The sequence below is a fragment of the Corvus hawaiiensis genome, chromosome 2, assembly GCF_020740725.1.
Source record: "Corvus hawaiiensis isolate bCorHaw1 chromosome 2, bCorHaw1.pri.cur, whole genome shotgun sequence".
NCBI lineage: Eukaryota > Metazoa > Chordata > Aves > Passeriformes > Corvidae > Corvus > Corvus hawaiiensis.
In genome coordinates this window covers 122,479,829-122,485,828 of record NC_063214.1, presented here as the reverse complement: position 1 = coordinate 122,485,828, position 6,000 = coordinate 122,479,829, and positions in this window count along the sequence as shown.

Sequence of the window (6,000 nt, the reverse complement as noted above, 5' to 3'; positions counted from 1 at the left end):
CAGTGGGAGTTTTGCTGCTCTCCACAAGCATGGGAGGCTACAAGGCTTAAAAAGGTGGCAAGGACCTCAGATTTGAGGGGGAATAAAGAATTAATGAACTGCAGAAAAAAACCCCCAAACCCCAGAGTCACCACAGAGGTCTCCAGGGAAAAGAGGGCTGGAGGGGAAATCCCCCCATCCCAGCTCCCCCCTTCAGCCCTGCCCTGCAGGAAAGTTTTCCAGGAGTGTGAACATGGTCAGACACACCCCAGAAATGAAATCCCACTGCTCAGGGTTTGGGTGCTCAGCAAACTGAGGCTGCTCTGGGTTTGCAAGAGGAACACGAACTGCACTCCTCCCATCCATGGGATGCTCCGGGGGGACTCCTTCCACACTCCCTCCACACCTGCACCTGTTCTTTCCTGCGATCCCAGTCCAGGGCCAACAGAAATGCATCTTCACGGCAGGTGAGAAATTCCCATCCCATGGAGAGACAAGGTCAGCAGTTGGTTGCTGCCAGCTGAGCTGCAAATGACATTATTAATGACATTATTACAATATTAACAATGATTTCCTCAGGAAAAAAGGCTCTGATGTGTCACTAGTGATTATTTACACCCAGGAAAGCATCGAGGGAGGGAAACCTCAAACACAGAGGCTCAAGGTTTCAGCCTTTTACACTCTCAGGAAGGAAATGCCCACAGAAGGTGAAATCTGTGCCCACATCCGTGAAGCTCCTTCCAGGTCCACCACAGCACATCTTCTCTTCTGCACTGCCCCAAGGGAAAGGAGGAGAGGAAATGGCCTCAAATGGCACCAGGGGAGGCTCAGGGTGGAGATTGGAAACAATTTTTCCCTGCCAGAGTGGTGAGGCCTTGGGATGAGCTGCCCAGGGAGTGCTGGAGTCACTGTCTCTGGGAGTGCTCAGGAGGAGTCTGGATGTGGCCCTTGGGGACAGGCTTTGGGGTGCTGCTGGTGCTGCTGGGGTGGCACTGGGTGATCCTGAAGGGCTCTTCCAGCCTCGATAATTCTGGAATTCTGTGATCCTGACAGGAGATTCGCAGCCCTTCCACAGTTGGGCAGCTCCTAACCCTGTTCACTGCTCATTTCCCATCTACCCAAGTGCTCCTGTGAACCACAAAGCTTGACCGGATCCCAAACTTAACAGGAGCAGTCAAAGACCAGGGAGAGCAGCAGAAATCTTTGTGCCACACCAATGTGTCCAGAGCCTGACAGCTTTTGGAGCTGAAAGTCCCACTGGAAATTAAAGTTCTCCACCCCTTCTGCACCTTTCTCTACTCTTTTTCTACCATTCCAAGCCCCTTTACTCACACTCATTTAATGATCTCATTTATTTCACTGAGACTATTCCTGTGAGTAAGACCAAGGATGTAAAAGGATGAAAATGCTTGCAGGGCTACAGGAACACCGAAATTCCATCACCTTTATTCAGCTCCCATGGGCTGGTTCGTGCATTCCATGTTAGGCACAGTCTGTCAAATCCTGAGGAAAAGCTTCCCAGGATGGGAAACCCACCAGCTGTCCAGAAGTTTACAGAAGGGAAAACAGAAATAAAACCCCCTGAGGTCCAGTCTGGTTCTGGTGGTAGGGATTTTCCAGCATCCTCCTCCTTAAGGACTCTTCTGGGACAAAATAAATCTGACTGCTCCAACACCACTTCTTCGTCATTTTGCTATTTCTGGGTTACACCTTAGTGAAGAGGCAGAGCAAAGCAGGAGAAATAGAAATTATTATTTCATCTGCTGTGTGGACTGAGAACAATTGCCATCCATATTGATTAACCCGTGGGGATTTAAAGCCCACAGGCTGTGAAATCCCAGCTGATGCAGGATCTGCTTTGGGTAACACTGATTGCATGTTGCTGTGTTTATATTTGTCTGAGAACACTGGGAAACCACTGGTGCCACCCAGGGAATGATGTGCTGTCACATGCTCCAGCCTGTGCAGTTCCTGCAGCTCTCTACCCCTACCAGGTGCTAAGAAATGATTAAAGTTACTCTAAAGCTGAGAAATCTGAGAAAAAACCCAAACCAATTCTGAGATTTTAGCAGCCCCAGAAAGCATTTGATGGTCTTTTAGCTCAGTGCTGGTTTTTAATGAATATAAATCACCAGAGATTCTGCCCTCTGGCTGCAGACCCTGCGAGGTTCCTTGGCCTCACTGAGGTGCCACAAATTCACACAGAATTTGGCTTAAACAGTCGTAGAATCACAGAAATGTAGAATGGTTTGGGTTGGAGGGACCTCAGTGATCATTTTATTCCACCCCTGCCATGGCAGGGACACCTCCCACTGTCCCAGGCTGCTCCCAGCCCCAATGTCCAGCCTGGCCTTGGGCACTGCCAGGGATCCAGGGGCAGCCCCAGCTGCTCTGGGCACCCTGTGCCAGGGCCTGCCCACCCTCCCAGGGAAGGATCTGAGCCTGGAATGGGATTTTAAACAACCTTGCCAGAAAGAAGAGTGTCCTCAGCAAAAAGAAGTCTCGCCAGGTTTCTAAGCCAACAAAGGCACCAGAAATTTGCCTGGGTTTTGAGACAAACCCCAGAAGTGGCAAAAAGTGACAGGAATGAGTCATTTACTGAAGAAACACCGGAAAGCTGCTCTGGCTCTGGCCTTGCACAACGATTTCCCTCAAAACAAACAAGCAAAAGCAGCTTTGTGGGGACAGAAACCACAACTCTCCCAGCACAAAGCTGTCAGCAAGGCAGAGCACAGGGCCAGCACCAGAACACACAGGAAGGATGTGCTTGAATAATAGCAACAATTTTTAAAAATGAGTTACTGGCTTTTATTTTGAGTGTGCTGATCCATGACACAACGAAAGGTTTAATAAACTGAGTTCTGCTCAGACAGAACTCTGTCTTCCAAAGGGTTGATGAAAACTTGCCAACACATAGAGCATAAATAGGTTTGTATTGAATTTTAACACAAGTATTTCTTACCAGGCTTCCCAGTGGCTTTTCCAGTGTTTTTTCCTAGGGAAACAGCATCACCTTCAGGCCAAAAAAAGACACATTCCATTTTGTTAATCGGGAAAACTTAAAAAATTACTTCTCAAAATCTTGTACATTTTTAATTTCTTTCTGATCTGAGATTGCAAAACATGAACATACCAAAAAAATTATGGGACTGAACAGAAACAAAAAAAAAAAAAAAAAAAGAGGGAAGGAGCAGTCTCTCCTAGTTTTGGATGCACTGAAGTTTCAGAAGAGCCCACAGAGAACAAATCAAGACAGCAAAAAGAGAGATACATACGTTTTTATTCTCCCTTTCTTTGCAAAGGGCCACTTTTACCAGCTACTGTGGCAATTGTTCTGCAGGTGAAATCCCTAGTGACAATAACACAGTCAAAAGGGCAATGTGGTACATGAACAGGAGAAAACAAGATGTTTCAGGCTGTGCAAGAAGACGTTCTCAGCAGAAATCAGATTTCTGCCCCAAATTCAGGCATAAAATACTAAACCACTAAAGGAAATGCTTCTGCCATTGCCCTAAAGAAAGAGCAGACCCTCTCTGCCCAGAACAGAGCAAAGTGAGCAGCCTGGGCTGGCGGGAGGTTCCCTGCTCATGGCAGGGGGTGGAATGAGATGAGCTTTAAGGTCCCTCACAACTAAATCAATTAAATGATTCTTTGGTTTTAAATCAATTTTGATTCGCTGTACCAGGGGAATCGCAGTGAGCTCTCCAGATTGCTTTCTGTAACTTCATTTTGCTGATGCCTTTTCCTGGTCTTAAAATCAAGAGTCATACACGGTTAGAAGGGAAAAAGGGATTTTACCTTGGTATTTATTTTTAAGGATCCTTAGGTGTACACGCCCAGGTCATATGCATCGAGATGTACCCCACCGAGTGTGTGTAAGTGTGTGTGTGTCTGTGTCCCCAACATTGGGTATAACATTATAGGTTTTACTAATTAGCAGATCTATCAAAGATTCCCCAATGAGAGGCTCAAGTGAGCCCCCCTCCCCAAGGAACCTTCCCCTGGATGGTTCTATCTTGGTTTACAGAATGTGTTCTGGAGAGGACCTTGGGGTCTGGGGCACGCTGATCCCTAACTACAAAGCTTCTAAAATGTCGAGTCTCTCAGCTTGACAAACAAGGCCAAGAATGTAGGCAAAAAGCACTAAGAATACAGAAGTTGTGAAAAGGTATAAAAGAAAAGGCAAAAATCTTCATGGCATCATTGCAACAAGAGCAGCAGAGAAACAAAGGGCAGAGGCTGCAGTGAACAGGAAATTCAGCATTTCAGCTGCCTCCTCAAACACCTCGTTTCTCAAGGTACGAGCTGGTCTTCATCCAGCCTCAGTCTGGGCAGCTTCCACATGGAACATCCCTGAGAGAGAGAGAGAGAGAGACCCACGAGGGACAGCACAACGTGGGGGTCTGTGTGCTGAGCTTTGATGGGTTACCCTTCTTTCTCGGGCCAGGGTAAGAGAGCAGAGCAGGCTGCTGTCCTGCTACGTTCTTTATTTCACAGTCTCACAGCTGTCTTGAAGGCAGGGTTCGAAGGGGGTTACATGATGAAGCCAAGCAGCAGCAGCAACAGCAGGCAAAACAGCTGCTTCTTCTAATTCCAGTTTCTTCTATGTATTTTTTTCTTACAGAAGTGTGGATTATATTTGTTAACTGCCCAATAAGATTAACACACGATTCTAGTTTTTCTTTCCTTAACCTATCCTGGTCTAATTCTAACAGTCGTAAGCCTTACACAAGTGTTACATAGGTATTACACAGATTTGCGTGTACAGTTTCTATCAGCTCTTATTGTTTATGTGAACACTCCATCTAAAAAATATGCACAGTGTAATTCTATCTGGATTTTGTCTAAAGTAAGGAATTCTGTGAAAAGGTAACATTGCTGCAGCAAGAACTGTGTTTAAGGTCTCTGCTGCAGCTTTTTAATGTATAAGGCAGTTAGCATATATTTCTACTAAAAGTTAAAAATCTGTATTTCTATTTCGCTTTGGTGTGGCTTCATGTATCTCAGCTTGTCCAAAGGTTTTAATTCAACCCCTGTGCTTTGGCTTCCCTCTGGGCCTGAGTCTGGAGGAGCCTTCACTCCAACATCTGTGTATGCACACGCTCATGGAGGCATGGAATGGTTTGGGCAGGGAATGATTCCTAAAGGGGCTCCAGGAGAGCTGCAGAGGGACTGGGGACAAGGCATGGAGGGCCAGGAGCCAGGGAATGGCTTCCCAGTGCCAGAGGGCAGGGCTGGATGGGAGATTGGGCAGGAATTGTTCCCTGGGAGGGTGGGCAGGCCCTGGCACAGGGCGCCCAGCGAACAAAAAATCACAAAATATCCTGAGCTGGAAGAGACCCACAGGGATCACCCAGTCCCACCCCAGGTCCTGCACGGACACCCCACCAATCCCAGCCTGGGCATCCCTGGCAGCGCTGTCCAAACGCTCCTGGAGCTCTGGCAGCCTCGGGGCCGTGCCCATTCCCTGGGGAGCCTGGGCAGTGCCCAGCAGCCTCTGGGGGAAGAACCTTTCCCTAAAATCCAACCTAACCCTGCCCTGGCCCAGCTCCAGCCGCTCCCTGGCTGCTGTCCCTGGCCCAGGAGCAGAGATCGGAGCTGGCCCTGCGCTGCCCCTCGGGAGGAGCTGCAGCCCCGGGGAGCTCTGCCCTCAGGCTCCTCCAGGCTGAGCTGACCAGGTGACCTCGGGTGGCCCCTGCAGACCCTTCCCATCCTCCTGTCCCTCCTTTGGACACTCTCTTGGATCTTTCTTACACGGAGACACCCAGAGCTGTCCCCAGCACTGGAGGTGAGGCCGCCCCAGCCCAGAGCAGAGTGGGACAATCCCCTCCCTAGCCAGGCTGGTGATGCCGGCCCTGGTGTTCCCCAGGACAGGGATGGCCCTCCTGGCTCCAGGGCACTGCTGACTCAGATCCAGCTGGCCATGGACCAGCACCCCAGGGCCCTTCCCATGGCACGGCGGGAACTGTGGCTGCCCCTGGATCCCTGGCAGTGTCCCAGACCAGGCTGGACACTGGGGCT